At 42.6% G+C, this 16,974-nt stretch overlaps 1 protein-coding gene across 1 annotated transcript in view; it reads right to left on the bottom strand.

Annotated features, from left to right (window-relative positions):
- Window positions 1–629: 629 nt before the first annotated feature.
- twist2 overlaps window positions 630–16,974 on the bottom strand; it is a 23,102-nt gene continuing 6,757 nt past the window's right edge. Inside the window, exons 2-3 of the transcript XR_012098838.1 lie at window positions 1,374–1,530; window positions 630–708 (exon numbers count right to left, since the gene is read on the bottom strand). The gene's annotated coding sequence lies outside the window, so the exon portion shown is untranslated. The remainder of the gene's footprint in view (window positions 709–1,373; window positions 1,531–16,974) is intronic.

Genomic DNA, 16,974 nt, shown 5'->3' with positions numbered 1-16,974 from the left:
CAGAGAGAAAAAAAAACTAGACTACAGACCTACACAGGACTGCATAGGGTCAGTCCGTATGTCTACGATCCTCCTTGGATAACAATCTGATTGAAGTATAAAGGGCAAAAAAATCACAAGCTGGGGCCAAAAATACACACATGGAGTGTGCCGGGAAACAAACTGAGAGGTTTGCCATGTTAGTCTGTTTGTTGGTGTTCACATTCCTTTAGAGCTAACAGACTTCCTCAGTTAAAGCAAATGGCCTAAATCTGCTCTTGTCTCTTATGGTCTTAAAGCAGATGTTTTGTGGACCAGATTACAATAACAGAGCAGATTAGATCAGATTAGTTATCAGCACTTGTCAGGGCCAGGGTTTTGTCCTCATTCTTGCACAGTGGATGATAGCTTGTAGCACATAGCAGGACTTGGGCTGGGCATGTTGCCATGAAATCATGCTCTGATGAAGGAGGGTGTTGGTAATGACAAGACTACGTTCCAACCATTGCATCATGAGAAGAACCCCATTGGAGTTGGTCTTCCTTGCCAATCATGCCTGAGAGAGGATTGTATTCTTTTCTATCCTGGCACTGAATATGCCCAGCTGGATCTTTGTCTCCCTCTGGCATGTAGTCCAAGAACGTTTCAAGGTCGGATAGAAGGTCTCCTTTACCTGCTCTGAAGCTTTCAGGGATGGGATGTATGCACTGTGATAGTGGTTTGCTGGTTCTGTGTTAAAGTAAACAAAGGAGGTCATAAAACATTGGGGCTCCCACTGAAGTCCTAAAGCTCAGCAGTGCAAAGCTTCAGTCACAAATCCACAATGTCACCATCAACAACTGTAAAAGAGGATGATAAGGGACCTCAGAGATGCCATAATCATGACTGTCCACTCGATAAGAGTTAAATCAGACTATGGTGTTTACAGAGTCGTCTCCTTTCCATTCTCCACAGGGAAGGTCATTAGCTTGGCCCTCAAGCTGCCTCCTCAGTGTCTGTAGAACTACTCCCTGAATCTCAGTGTAGATTCTAAGAGAGGAATTCCTGGAATCTCTGACTGGACAATCAGAGGGAGAGTGGGCATGGTCTTTATTATGGGACAACACCAAGAGCAATGTCGGAAGCTGTGTAGGCCTTGTATTCATGGCCTTTTCTAACTGCACTGATATTCCTGCCTCTATTTAACTAAAAGGCAGTAGAACAGTCTCTTCATCTTCAGTGACCCACAAAAATTTAGCTCCATTTCATATCTGCTTCTTGATAGCATGAAAACTATGATCTTAACCCCTGGCTCTACAACAGAGCCCAACTCAGACAGATGTATCATTTCCCTGACTTTCTCCCCCACCCCAACCCCAACCCCAGGCCTTATGCTCTGCAATATTAAACCTTACCTCCAAGCATCATTCTGAACAAGTGGAAATCACTTTTGTTGCTTCCACAGCCGAGGTCACCTGAACCTCAAAGTGGAGGAGAAGTATTCAGGGAGGTCTTGCCAAATACAAAGTGACACACAAAAATGCTGAAGGAACTCAGAAGGCCAGGCAGCATCTATGGAGGGAAACAAATAGTCGATGTTTCAGGCCGAGACCCTTCATCAGGATTGGAAAGGAAGGGAACAGAAGCTAGGTGGGGGGAGGGAGGGAAGGAATACAAGTGGAAAGCAATATGTGATACCAGGTAAGTGGGAAGGTAGGTCGGTGAGGGAGGGGGAATCGCTTTGAGAAATTTGAGTCCATCCATAACTACAGAAGTTGGCTATTCTGTATGGACTAGCAGTCTCACTGTTATTCTAATACAAATCGAGCCATTATGAATCCGGTTAAACTGAATGGATTGATGACTCTTATTGCTTGTTCTTAAATAGACATTTACTTACAGAAGCAACAAACAAAATCTCATTAAGGGGCTGACATGTTGGGTGTTTCATTTGGAAAGTGTGAATAGTTCAAAGTAAATTTATTATCAACTTACATAAGTCACCATATCCACCCTGAGATCCATTTTCCTGCAGGCATTCACAGTAGAACAAAGAAATACAATAGAGTCAATGAAAAACTACACACAAAACCTGACAAGCAACCAGTGTGCAAAGGAGGATAATTGTACAAATACAAAAAGAACAGCCAACAAATAAATAAAGCTTGAGTTGCAGAGTCCATGAAAGTGAGTCTGTAGGTTGTGGAGTCAGATCAGAATTGAGGTCAGTGAAGTTATCCACACTAGTTCAGGAGACTGATGGCTGAAGGGCATCAGCTGCTCTTAAACCTGATGGTGTGAGACCCAAGACTCCTGAACCTCCTTCCTGATGGTAGCAGTGAGAAGAGTGCATGGCTTGGATACAGTATAGTCAGCAATCTAACCACTGTAAATCAATTCATTCCATGACTCCACCTTCTTCCTCTCTCAAAGTGTTTGGGAAGAAGCAAAAACATGTTAAATTATCACAATATATGGTGCTACATTTCAATTCCAAATACATGAATAACAAAATGAAAAGTTTGTCACCTTGTGTATTTCCAAATCCATGTTCTCTCCCAAGTGTTGTGAAAACTGACTAATAAAAGTTTAACTTTTGGAAACCTCAAATGTTGAAATAGGTATTTTGTATTGACGTAATAATATGCAAAATTGGTGCATTACTGGAAATGATTTCTTTTGGTATGGTTAGTGAGCATTCAGTGGTATTTACTTAAATAAAGCAGGAATCAGAATTGTGGCAATTGAATGTTTTGATAAAATATCATAGTGGCTTCATGGGGCAGTATGGTTGCAATGGATGTGACTTTTAAAAATGTTTTTTTTAAACCTGTTAGCAATTCTAAAGGCCATGAATTTGACAGGCAGTGACTATGTAGGTATGTAGCTGGCAAAGAGATAAAGCAGATGTGACAAATGGTGACAAACTGTTTATCAGCCTGGAAGGAACTACTCACTGGAGTTTCCTGGGGGTCGATATTAGAACCAGAGGTCAATGGCTCAGGCATTTGGTGCATTGGGCATAATCTCAAATTCGACAGATCCTGAGACATGTGGGTCCACAGTGGTGGACAGAACCGGATTGTTGAAGTGAATGTATATATGGTACACTATACCACATTTTATGCTAAAAAAAAAAAGCATAAAGTGGTATATTTTGGAAGGAAAATGAGTAGTAATATTCACTAAATGATAAAATTTTTAAAACCGGTGTTGGAATGGAGAGATTGAATAGTTTACATAGTAAACATAGTAAATAAAGCTGGTAATAAAAGCATCTTTATAAATAAAGTACAAAGGCAGTAAACTTAATTTCTGAAGCTTAGAGGAAGTCTCAGTCTTGAATATTGTACTGAATTCTGAACACCATATTTTAGGCAAGAAAAGTACTGGCAGGGTACAGAAGAGCAGAGGTGTTTATGTTTGAAGAGTAGAAGAGGCAAGATTTCCTTTCTCAGAGTCAATAGTGTTAAGGGGCGATTTATTCAGGAGGATGTGAGTGGTTTTGATAATGGAGAAGCTATGTTATCTGGAACTTGTTGTCTGGAAACATTGTGAAGTAAATTAAAGTAATTTTCAGAATGGAATAGGACAAATACTTGGAAAAAAAGAAAAACCTTACAAGGCTAAATAAAGAAAACGAAGGACTAAGCCCACTTGGATGGTAGAATCAAACCCAGAGTCCATGTAACAATCAGATCCTTATTTACAAAATTTTATTCTCTCCATATTATCAATCTGCCAGATTTCACCACTCACCTACACACTAAGTGCATGAGAGAAAATAGGAGAACACATTGTCATAGAAAGAATGTATAAGCTGCACACAGATAGTATCCAGACACAGGATTGAGCCCAGATCTCAGCAGCAACACTGTCTTCACTGTCATCCTCCTAAAAAAAATGCGTTATCCAAGTTATCCTGTGAATGTTCCACGGTAGGCTGTTCTAAAAGGTTAGGTCCCATGGGATGCAGGGTAAGCTAAGAAATTGGACACAAAATTGGCTTGACAGTAGGAATCAGAGGGTGATAGAGGTGAGATGTTTTTTCTAAGTGAGGCCTGTGGGCTGTGGTATGCCACTGGGATCCATGTAGGGTCTCCTGGTGTCTGCCATTTATGTTAATGATTTGGATAAGACTAAGTTTGCAGATGACATCCAAACTAGTGGCTAAGTGGACAGAGAATGTTGTCTAAGGTTACAACTGGATCTAGATCAACTGAGAAAACGAACAAAGGAATAGCGGATTGCATTTATCTTGGACATGTGTGAAGTGAGGCACTGTAGGAAGTGAAATCAGGGCAGAGCATGCACAATGAATGACAGGGCCCTGGGGGAGTGTTGTGGAACAGAGGTAAACTTAGGGATAAAAGTACATAGATCCCGAAATCCAGTGATACAGGTAGACAAAGTGGTGAAGAAAGCATTATGGCATGCTTTCATACATTGGATGGGGCAGTGAGAGCAAGAGTTGTGAAGGCTTGTTACAATTGTATAGAATGTTGCTGAGGCTGCACCTGGAATACTGTGTGCAGCTCTGGTCACCATGCTAGAGGAGAGATGTGGTTAGGCTACAAAGATTCACGAGGATATTGCCTCCACCAGGGGACTTCAGCTATAAAGAGAAATTGGATAGGTCTGGAGTGAAGGAGGCTGAGGAGTAACTGTAAAACAGCAGTTCTCAACCTGGGGTCCACAAACTCCTTGGTTATTATTAGGAGTCCATGGCTTAAAAAAGGTTGGGAACCTCTGGTGCAGAGGTTTATAAAATCAAAAGGGACACGTGGGGTAGATAGCCACAGTCTTTCTCCCATAAGACATAGGAGCAGAATTGGACCATTCAGCCCATCGAGTCTCATCTGCCATTCCATCATGACTGAGTTATTATCCCTCTCAGCCCAATCCTTCTGCCTTCTCCCTGTAACCTTTGACACACTGACTAATCGAGAATCTATCCATCTCCGCTTTAAATATACTTAATGACTTGGTCTCCATAGCCATCTATGGCAATGAATTTCACAGATTCACTATCCTCTGGCTAAAGAAATTCCTCTACATCTCTGTTTTAAATAGACCTCTCTATTCTGAAATTGTACGCTATGATTCTAGACCCTATGAATACAGGAAACCACCTCCTCACATCAACTCTGCCTAGGCTTTTCAATGGGTTTCAATGAGATCCTCACCTCATTCTTCTAAATTCCAGTAAGTACAGGCCCAGGGTCATCAAATGCTCCTCACATATTAACCCTTTCATTCCCAGAATTATTCCTGTGGACTTTCTCCAATGCCAGCACACCTTTTCTTAGATAAAGGGCCCAAAATGGCTGACAATATTCCAAGTGCAGTCTGAGTAGTGCCTTATAAAACCTCAGCATTAGTCCTTGCTCTTATATTTTAGTCCTCTCAAAATGAATGCTAATATTGTATTTTCAGAGATAACAGAACTGATGCTTCAAGTAAACAACTTTTCATAAGAGCTTGGAAATGCTATAGCCTGAGAAGATTTAAGATGCAGCGAAAGGGGAAGAGTTATAGTTATTCAGCATGGAAAGTGCCCCTTTGATTCAACTCGTCCATGTCTACCTGAACTGGTCCCATTTGCCTGCACTTTGCCCATAAACCTTTAAACCTTGCTTATCATGATCCTGATTATTAAACATTGTAATTGTACTTTCCTCCACCACTTGCTCTGGAAGCTCATTTCGTATATCCACCACCTGTGTGGTGAAACCAAAGAGCTGATTATCAAACACAGGAGGAATGGGAGGTCTACGAGCCAGCCCCCATTAGGGGATCGGAGGTGGAGCAGGTCAGTAACTTCAAATTCTTTTGCAATATCATATCAAAGGATTTGTCCTCAGACTAGCACGCAAGTGCCACCACAAAGGTGGCACGCAACACCTCAACCTCCATAGATGTTTGCACAGATTCAACATGTCACCAAAAAACATTGACAAACTTCTATAGGTGCATGGTGGAAAGTATCCTAACTTTTTGCATCATGGCTTGGTATGGAAACACGAACGCCCAGAAAGGGAAAAGGCTACAGAAAGTGTTGGACACAGCCCAATCCATCAGAGGAAAAAACCTGCCCCACCATTGAGCACACTTACATGGAACGCTGTTACAGGAAAGCAGCATCCAGCATCAAGGACTCCCACCATCCAGGCCATGCTCTCTTCTCTCAACCTCCATCAGTCAGAAAGTACAGCAGCCTTAGGTCCTATATCACCAGGCTCAGGAACAGTTATTACCCTACAACCATCAGGCTCCTCAACCAGCATTGATGACTACACTCACCACAACTCTGAGCTGATTCCACACCTACAGCCTCACTTTTAAGGACTCTACAATAATACTCAGTATTATTTCTGTTTTTATTTGCACAATACGACGTCTTTTGCACATTGGTTGGTTGCCAGTCTTCGTGTAGTTTTTCACGAATTCTACTGTATTTCTTTATTTCCCTGTAAATGCCTGCAAGAAAATTGATCTCAATATAATATGTGGTAACATTTATATAATTTAATAATCATTTTAATTTGGCTTTGAATGGAAAAACTTGACCTTTGGATTTTCTTTCAATCTTCAGCATCTTACTTTAAATCTATGCTTCTAATTTTACAATTGCCTCGTGCAGAGCACAGCAGCAGCAGCCAGGCTAGTGGAACAATGGCCGGCTCTGAGGGTCAGTAGGAAAGGGTAAAGTCAGGTACAGCATAAGTGATGGGAGACTCGATAGTTAGGGGGGCATGGACAGGAGATACTGTGGCAGCGAAAGCAATGTCAGGATGGTGTGTTGCCTCCCAGGTGCGAGTGTCAAAGATGTCTCAGAGCGGCTGCAGAATATTTGCAAGAGGGAGGGTGAGCAGCCAGAGGTTGTGGTGAACTTTGGCACCAATAACATAGGCAGAAAGGGGTGCAGTAAATAAAGGGAGATAGGGAAGGTGCAGGAGATCAGGATCTCCAAGGTGGTTACCTCTGGATTACTCCCAGTGCCATGTGCTAGTCAGGGCTGGAATAGGAAGGTACTATAGATGAATGAGCTATTGAAGATCTGATGCAGGGGGTAGGGTTTTAGATTTCTGGATTATTGGAATATCTTCTAGGAGGAGGAAAGATGTGGAATCCTTGTGGGTAGAGCAAAGAAACTGCAAGAATAAAAATACCCTGACTGGAGTTATGTACAGGCTCCCAGTAGTAATCTGGATGTGGGATATAAATTACAATGAGAGATAGAAAAGGCTTGTAAAAAGGGCAATATTACAATAGTCATGGGATATTTCAATATGCCAGTAGATTGGGAAATTCAGGTTGGTGCTGGATCCTAAGAAAGGGAATTTGTAGAAAGCCTACGAGATGTCTTTTTAGAGCAGCTTGTGGTTGAGTCTACTTAGGAAATTGCAGTTCTGGATTGGGTGTTGTGTAATGAACCAGGTTTGATTTGGGAGCTTACGAGCAGTGATTGATAAGTTTGTGGCCTAAGGTAGAAGAAGATGAGTTATTAACTTCAAACTATCTGTATTTTTGCTCAGAGTTGAACTGCACATGCATGTAACAAGAGCTGCATAACTCATCTCCTACCTTAGGCCACAAACTTATCAATCACCCCTGCTGTGGACCGCCTGGAGGTCCAAGATGCTCTGGTTACATGCACGTGCAGTTCAACTCTGAGTGATAATGCAGAAAGTTTGAAGTTAATAACTCACTTCCTTCTACCTTAGGCCACGAACTTTTCAATCACCCCGCTGTGGACCACTTCTACAAAGAAGGGATCTGTATGCTCCACGACCGCTGGACTAAGTGTGTATATGTAGGAAAAATAAATGTGCTAGGTTTTCTAAGATTGACCACTTCTACCTTAGGCCACAATCACCCCTCGTACCCAGAACGAGGGGTCACAGTTTAAGGATAAAGGGGAAGCCTTTTAGGACCAAGATGAGGAAAAACTTCTTCACACAGAGAGTGGTGAATCTGTGGAATTCTCTGCCAGAGGAAACAGTTGAGGTTGGTTCATTGGCTATATTTAAGAGGGAGTTAGATATGGCCCTTGTAGCTAAGGGATCAAGGTGTATGGAGAGAAAGCAGGTACAGGGTTCTGAGTTGGATGATCAGCCATGATCATACTGAATGATGGTGTGGGCTCAAAGGGCCGAATGGCCTGCTCCTGCACCAATTTTCTATGTTTCTATGTTAAAGCAAAGGAACCCTTAGGAGGCAGTGATCATAATATGATAAAATTCATGCAGCAGTTTGAGAGGCAGAAGTTAGATGTTTCAGTATTATAGTGAAGGAAATTAAATATGCATGAGAGAGATGCTGGCCAAAGTTGATTGGAAGGGGGCACTCACAGGGATGGTGGTATAACAGCATGGCTGGAATTTATGGGGCAACTTCAAAAGCACGGGATAGATACATCCCAAAGAAGCAGCAGCATTCAAAAGGGAGGATGAGGCAACAGTGCCTGAGAAGGGAAGTCAAAAGACAGCATAAAAGCACTGTGGAGGCATTGGTTATGATCTTTCAAGAATCATTGAAGCCTGAAAACTGCACAACATTTTATAGTAACATTCTACAAAGGAAAACTCCAGGTGCAGGGCAATGAAGGCTATGTGCATGGGAGCATTTAAGTTATTGTGCAGCCACAACTTAGAGGGAACAGTGCTTCCTGACCAACGGATTGTAATCAGAAATAGGCAGCAACATCTTTGCCACGATTATATTCAACCGTGATGCCTACTCAGCCCCCTACTCTACTCCCTATACATTCAAAACTACATGAGCAGACTCTGCTCTAATTCCTTCTACAAGTTTACAGATGATATCACTGTAGTGGACCTTATCTCCAGAAACGATAAGTCAGAGTACAGAACGGTGACAGAAATCCGAGTGACATGGTTTCATGGTAACTACTTTTCCCTGACTGTCAGCAAAATAAGAGGACTGGTCCGGAAGTAGGGTGGTCCACAGACTGTTGTTCGCTGAGGTTGAGAGGTTTGGGAACTTCCTAGGAGTGATCTCCAATAATCCAACCACGTTGACAGTACTAAAGCCTCGGGAGATTGGCATGTCCCCTTTGACTCTCACCGGTTTTTATCAGTGCACCATAGAAAACATTCTATCTGGATGCATCACGCTTGGTATGGTAAGTGCTCCACCCTAGACCACAAGAAAATGCAGAGCTGTAGAAACAGCTCAGCACGTTAAGGGAAACCAGCTTCCCGCCCATTGACTCAGTTCACGCTTAATGTTGTCTCCATAAAGTAGCCAGCATAATCAATAACACCACCCAACCCGGACACTCCCTCTTCTCCTCCTTCCTATCAGGCAGAAAGTAAAAAAACCTGAAAGCAGTTACCGCAAAGCTCAAGAATAGCTTCTATCCTGCTGCGATAAGAGTTTTGAACAGTTCCCCAGTACACGTTTGACCTTTCAATCTACCTCAGTATGAGCTTGTCTCTTCTGTCTACATGCACTGCAATTTCACTTTATTCTGCCCTCTGTTTTCGTTTTCCCTTGTACTACTGCAATGATTTGATCTGTATGAACGGTATGCAAGGTACATGCGACAATAATAATAAATTGAACCAATCATTATCAGGGCTTATCAAACATTATCTGAGATGCTTACTTCCAGCATCTGCAGAATCTCTAGTGTTTACTATCCGAGCCGGAGTGGTTGACAAGCAGAATTTATAGTATATAATAGCAGTATGTTCTATATAGGACCGTATTAACCCTCCACTTAAACACACACACAATGTTGGAGGAACTCAGCAGGCCAGGCAGCATCTATGGGGGAAAGAAAAGTACAGTCGACGTTTGCACTTACGGCGTTTCCGGGGATACGGGAAGTGTTATTATTTGTCCGAAGTGCTTCAGTTCACTGATTTCTGAAGATGACACTATCAAAACTTCAAATTAGCACACCTGGAGGGGAAGAAGCGAATCGCCGGCAACGAATTCAACACGTGAGTGTTGAACGACACCATATGCTGGAGTTGGTTTCACGGTGGTAATTACCGTCAATGCTGACTACTCCGGTCACCGAAGAGGAAAACCTGGTCCACAGCATTTTCTAAATGTTAAGCACTGTAAGGGATGCTGTTGATTTCCAATGTCTGGCATTAATCTGAAGGGCAGATACGTTCAGCTGTAATAAGAATCACAAGTGTGTTACGTGCAGAGAGGTCATTACACCTCACAAAATCACTGCCTGGACTGTGAGGCACTACTGAAAATCCTAGTGCAATGGTGTAAATCCCTGTAATGGGCGTATGTACCCAGTGGCCACTTTATTGGGCACAGGAGGTAAATTATAAAGCGGCCATGAGCGTATTTCTGTATGCCCGTGGTCGCTTGCTGTAGACAATCCACTTCAAGGTTCGAGGTGTTGTGCGCTCGGAGATGCTCTTCTGCACACCACTAGTGTAACACGTGGTTATCGACTTCCTGTCAGCTCGGACCAGTCTGGCCATTCTCCTCTGACCTCTGTCATTAACAAGGCGCGTTCGTCCACAGAAATGCCGCTCAGTTAATTTTTTTTTTTGCTTTTCGCACGATTCTATGTGAACTCCAGAGACTGCTCTTGGTGAAAATCCCAGAAGATCAGCAGTTTCTGCGATCATCAAACCGTCCCGTCTGGCCACTACCAATCATCCCACGGTCTATTCTTCCCCTTTCTGAACAACAGCTGAAACTCTTGACCATGTCTGCGTGTTTTATGAGTTGCTGCCACATGATTGGCTGATTGGATATTTGCATTAAGGAGCAGGTGTACGGTGTACCTAATAAAGTGGCCACGGAGCGTACATTCTTAAAGGGGACGCAAGATCGGGGAGCGGGGCCGGTTATCATATCAGCCACACAATTTACCGATCTTGGCTCCACAACTAGCAAAAATAAATTTACTTCTGATTTAAAGTTTCAATTAACATAAGATCCTGTTTTTCACGTCTTAAAGAGTTGTTTTCCCGACATTTGTCGAAAGGAGTGTCTCCTAATAGATTTAGGCCCCCCTTCTAGCAAAGGAAAGCCTCCGGTTTACTGAACCATTCCTATCTAAACTAAAAGAAAACCAATTAAATATATTATCCCAGGGAATACGTCTGCTTAATACAATCCTTGGAGTCTTGCTGACATTTAAAAGAATCTGCACAGCGCACCTCCCAATGTCAATATATTACATGTCCTGTCAACGATTCCCAATACAGTATAGCTGTGATTAAATTCCCCAACCTTGCATGTTTTCTTTAACATTTGCTTTATTTTACAATATTAAAATAAGTGGTGCCAGGAATATTATAAGGAAAGGTATGAGTTAATTAACTTTGCAATTGCGGCACATTGTACATATATATTTGACAATGCAGTATTTGTAGATTTTAAACTGGTCACCATTAGTGCTGCCAGCGAAACACTCTATAGTGAAACGGTTAAACGTTTTGTTGGGTGTGTGTGCCCCGAAATCAAATTAGTGCAAGGAAGAGAAATCTATTTCTTACCAACACGAATGGATTTGATCAATGGAATTCATGGATGATCCCCGTTGCTTAACGCGAACAACCGCGAGATCAGTTCAGTCTACGAGCCTTCAGCGGCACGGGGGCACATTTATGAGTCAGTCTCATTAACCGGGAAACTTTTCCTTTTACACATATTGTAGACAGGTGCAACGGACTCGACTCGTAAAGCGAGCAAAACTCATTAGTGTTCCGTCTCACAGACATTTAACCTCCCGAGGGGTCTTTCAAAACCTGCCGGCAGCGCTATCCGATTAAAAAGACAGTCTGTTGCATCGCTCCCTTTTTTCTTCCAAAAAATGTGCCGTTAGGTTTGCAAGGAAAACCAATGCTAATGAAATCCGTTTGACTTTTGCAAAACTGTACCTGGTCGAAATGCAATTCAACAGTAAAATATGAAGTAGAAACCCCAACGCCATCCTTGCCATTTTATATAGAAGCCCCTACTTGGAAGCCCAGATTCTCAATTTCTGGTTCACACTTGAGGTTGAAATGGCTTTTATTGAGTCTAATGGAAACTGGTGCCGATAAACTCTGCGGATTCGCGTAGAATAGGGAAAATGCGACCCGGGAAGGTAGGGCGCAGTTTTATTCCCTTCGCACGGACAAAACGTATTGCAGTCGCGATTAAATTATACAACTTGCGTTCAGATGGTTTGATCCTTCATTCTGCCAATGTCGGGAAAACATATACTCGTAATTCTAGTAACGTTTAATAAGGTTTTAATCAGTACATTTAATGTCAGAGAAATGTATACAATATACATCCTGAAAATCGGCGCATTAGGGAATACAAGAATACTGCAGGACATGAGGGATGTGAAGTAAGAACAGGAATGTAAATTCTTCCTCTTTAGATGCTGCCTGTCCTCCTGGATCAACACGTTGGCGTCGTGTGGAGGTCTGCGTGCTTCAAGGACTCCATCAGGTGATGCCAGCTCAGGGCCACCCATGTTGGAGCGGCTTGTGGACGAGAAGTGAGACGAGATTGATCCAACCCCGGCTCCCGAACGGACAGAGTCACGTCTGTCCCTCCCGGCTGCCGCTCCCGGGCCATGCCATTTGAAACAACAGATGCTGCCTAACTTGCTAGGTATTTCAATATTTTCTTTCTCGCCAGATTTGCACTTCTATGGCACGTTTAAAACATTTTTTTTCTCTCTACGTGTGAAAATACTCGTGTATGGAGCTTTTGTGGGTATCAAGGTAACGTCTCTCTCATCAACTACAACATGAACTACTGATTGGTTAAAGATTTGCATTGTCATAGCGTCGTGCTCGACGCTTACAGACCTTCCGATGAGGTACTATTAAAACTGTTGGGTTGCAGGATTTGAGGTCGCCAACTGGATCCCAGCAAGATCCCATGAACAGTAACGGGATAATAACCAGATTATCTGTTTCGATCATTTTGATTAGGAGACGAGCATTGATCAGATGACCGGATTGGGGGGGGGGGGGGGTTGTAATAGCACTAAGGGTTACTTCATAAGTGCCGATAAACTGGTCGACGGATCTCCGGCAGGGCAACATCCCCTCAGAACTGCTCAGGATTATCGGCTAGATGTTTGCATAAAGGTCTGTGAAGAGAGAAATGGGGAGAGCTACCGAACCGCAGGTTACAATAACACATTATCTATCTTAGATTAGTCGTAGCAGGCGCTAGCGTTGATGCGGTTCCCTTCTAATGAATGGCTCCGGCAGAACGTGTCCCCCCCTCTCTTGTGTATCCACCATGCATTAGGGTGATCATGCTGTGATTGTGGTCAAAAATAGAACTAAACCCTAACAGACAATGGAGTATTACTTTGGAGCTAGTTTTTTTTTTGGAACTGAATGCGGGGGAGTGGGGAACAATGCAGTGTAATAAATCTGGCAATGATTTGGCTCACATGGGAACACAGCTGGACATGCTGCAGAGAAGTGCGTGTTAAGAGCAAAATGCCGGCGCGTCGCGGAGACTCGCTCTCTGCAGCTGTGCGGGTGGATTTGGAATCAAACTCCTCTTGCAGTGACGCTCGGCTCTGTAGTATCAGCTCGGCAGGAATACATCTGGCGCCGCATCAACTACCTGCCACTATGTAGCTCATTTACACGCACCGGCACAGGGTAACAATTGCGGCTTGGTTTAATTCTAAATGTAAGAGAGTCGGCAAGGATAGATTACAAAAAAACAATCTTTGAACCGACTGTCAAAACTCCCACAGATAGCTGCAGACAGAAAATATAAAACTGTAAAATCATCTCAGTACCTGAAATATTTCTAATCGTAATATATATATATCCTTTGTTTACAACGGTATCTTGTAGCAAGTATTTTATGGTCCATCATATTAAAGATGAACGTATGCGCTCAAGATTCTTAATTTCTTGGATTTGCTTGACCATACGGACAGACATAAACAATTACAAAACAACCAGATGTGTGCTACATCGGCCGTGCCTGTGCGTTTTAGGTCTTGGATGCGGTAAATTGCCCTGAGGAATGAGCACTCTCGTCTCACTTTATGTAAAGAATAGGTATTCACCAGTTCAGTGTAAATCAAACACTGATTGGATTCCCGGATTGACACTTCAACATGGCAGCCAGTTTAATTGGAACGTTATTGTTGCACGTAAATTGTGTTTGAGTTGGGTAACCATAATTGTTGTTTGAAGCAATCAACATAATCAAAACCGAATCGCTAACTCGTTGAAATGCGGAAATCTGAGTGTATAATTCATAATTGGTCTTAAAATACAACTAATTTGCCTCTGTCATTACATTTTCCCCTAAAGAGGGTTATTTTGATATTAATGATACTTCTTTAGAATAGAATATACGATAAATGTCGGTGGATGCTAACGTACTGAAATCTCAGAACTATAAAATATATTTTCAAAGCGCACGCACACATCAACCTGCATCATGTTCCGTATTGCATATTGCACATTATACATTAATTTTAACAATGAAATGGCTATTGGCTAATAGATTGTCAAGCTTTAGAAAATATCAATAAATGCGAATTTAAATGATAACAAGGTGTTGAAACTCTTATTTGACAGAGCTGCCTAATCTAAGACAAGAAACGTTATTCCATTTAGCAGAGACCCACTGATCAGAAAACCGCCGTAATCCATACATTTTAATCCTGATTGAGTCAGGTCATCTGGGGGCTCGCGGGTTAAATGTACATGATGTAGGACTAAAAGAAAACTCGAAAAGTCCTGGCCCATGAAGGACTGATAATAGCTCGAAGTTAAGCACGCTCTTCATTTTGCATGTAGTCAGTTAGGGTTTGCCAGCACGCCACTATTCCCTGGAATAGTTTCCCTCTCTCTCTGCCTCTGTCTCTGTCTGTCTGTCTGTCTTTCTCTCTCTCTTCCCCCACCGTCCCCACCCCGCCCTTCCGTCCCTGTCCCTCTCTATTTCTTCCAAATTCCTACTTTCCATTTTTGTACTGATTTTTTTTTATCCCCGCAGAAAATCTTAGTATGTTCTGAAATAGTTGTCCAAAGATATAGTGATATAAAACACAGGATGTAGGAAAAAGAGAAACCTGCAGGCACACTCTCGCAAAAATAATATCGAAAATAGTGTTTCCTGATTCCCACAATATACTGCGACCCTGTCTTAGTTTTCCCTGTCTTTTTGGGAAAAGTGCAAATGAAACTGTTCGGGTAACAGTCTAACTAGTCAGCAACAGAGTTGTTGGAAAGTAAACGTTCTGATCATGCACAGAAATGTATCAGTTAATTGTAGAGGCGAAACTGTGTTGAGATGTTTAGGGAAGAAGGTTTGGAAAAGCTTTAGTACGGCAGCACTCCGGGGTCCATTCCGTCGCTTAAAGTTTCCTCTTTCGATGTTATGGACAACAGCCAGAAAAGATCAGCGAATCAATTAGAAAGGACTCACGTTTTTTCTATTTTTCCTCAATTAATCTGCAACAATGTGAATGGACCGAACGGAAAAGAGGCATGCGAAGATCATAACGAGTTAAATGTTCCTCGATCAGAAATGTGTTTATATTTGTTTGGCAGCTGCCATATGTTTCTATTCGACGAAATGTTTTTACAAGAATATGTGGTGAAGCCTTCAAGTTGAGAATTTAAAGCGCCCTGGTTCCCTTTTATACCCGCGTAATGACGACCGGAGTTCGGCGATTCCATCCGGAGTTTGCACTTTGACTCACTCACAGTGGCAAAAGTAGGTATAAAACGGGAATCGAAGTGGACTACAGACATGAGTGACTCACATCAGAAAACTCAAGAGACATGTCTGGTTGTGGGGCTATTTTATGACGATACAGAAAAGGGAAGTAGAAATTTTATGGGATTTTTTTTTTGGATACTTGATGGGACCCGTGAGTAAAGAGTTGATAGTCAATTGATGCCAGATCTTCATTCCGAATCTTAAGTGATTGAGAAGTGACTGGTCGTATTCATGAAATGTTGAGCCGCTTTCCGCGACAAGTCTTCTCACGAACACTGTTTCTGAAGCTAGGTACTTGATATGAAATTATTAACAGAGGCTCCAAATCCTACCAGAGAAATATACAGTATTCCGTTTCCACAGAATGAAGTGGGTGGGGGGGCGGGGGAGTGGAGCCTTCTTTCAAATCGAACGATAGTATATTGAACTTAGCTATCACTGTGGTGACCCACCAACTCTAAACCCAAACTAATCCCAAGTTATTTCCTGAAGAGACTGGAGACTGCAGAGACAGAGCTGGAGGTGAACGGATGGGGCCTCAGACAGGTGGGTGCAAGCTTAGTGTAGGGACCCTGCGGGTCTGGACACATTTGAGGAGAAGCAGGTATGCTCGTCCAGTAGTGTCCAGCCTAGGTCCAAAGCAACGAGGCAGATAAGGGCCCTGGGCTGGGGACGGTTTGGTCATCAGTCAACATGAAGAGCGTATTATATACTAGGCAAAATCGTGCAATGTTTGAAGACTGATAGATATACCTCCCCTCTAAAACTGAAAATAGGTTCTCAATCAAATCTCTCTGTACTGCTCTCACAGATTAAACTATACACAATTAGATGTAGATTAGATCCCCTAAGAGTTTAACCTTGTCAGATAGTTTGGTTTTGTAATTCTTTTCTAACAGATTACTTGGCAGTCGGAGCACACAGGTGCTGTGGGCTATCACTATCCTCCCAAGTTAAAAGGCCGAATTTAAATTTCATTTCACACGGTTTGAGCCTCTGTTCGACGATAGAAACTCATGTTTTTCACTGGTGACTTTTCGGATCTATGCCTCGAATAGCCTCCCTTCCTTCGCACTATGGGGAAGAGGGAACCGGGGATTACAGCTCCTTTTCGCATTTCTGGCCGTCATTCCTAATGCCCTTCTTTGACCTTCTTCCACCCCCCCCCCCCTTCCAACGCAGCTTAGCTTTTTTTCTGCAAATACAATTCCCCTATCCTCCCACCCCGTGAGCGCGCGTACACACACACGCACGCACACTTATTCTAAGACCAGCTCACTGTCACCCATACGTGTT

The sequence above is a fragment of the Hemitrygon akajei genome, chromosome 5 (genome assembly GCF_048418815.1).
Source record: "Hemitrygon akajei chromosome 5, sHemAka1.3, whole genome shotgun sequence".
In the NCBI taxonomy this organism is placed as follows: domain Eukaryota; kingdom Metazoa; phylum Chordata; class Chondrichthyes; order Myliobatiformes; family Dasyatidae; genus Hemitrygon; species Hemitrygon akajei.
The sequence above is the reverse complement of the archived record's forward strand: the minus strand, read 5'-3'. Positions and strand labels throughout refer to the sequence as shown.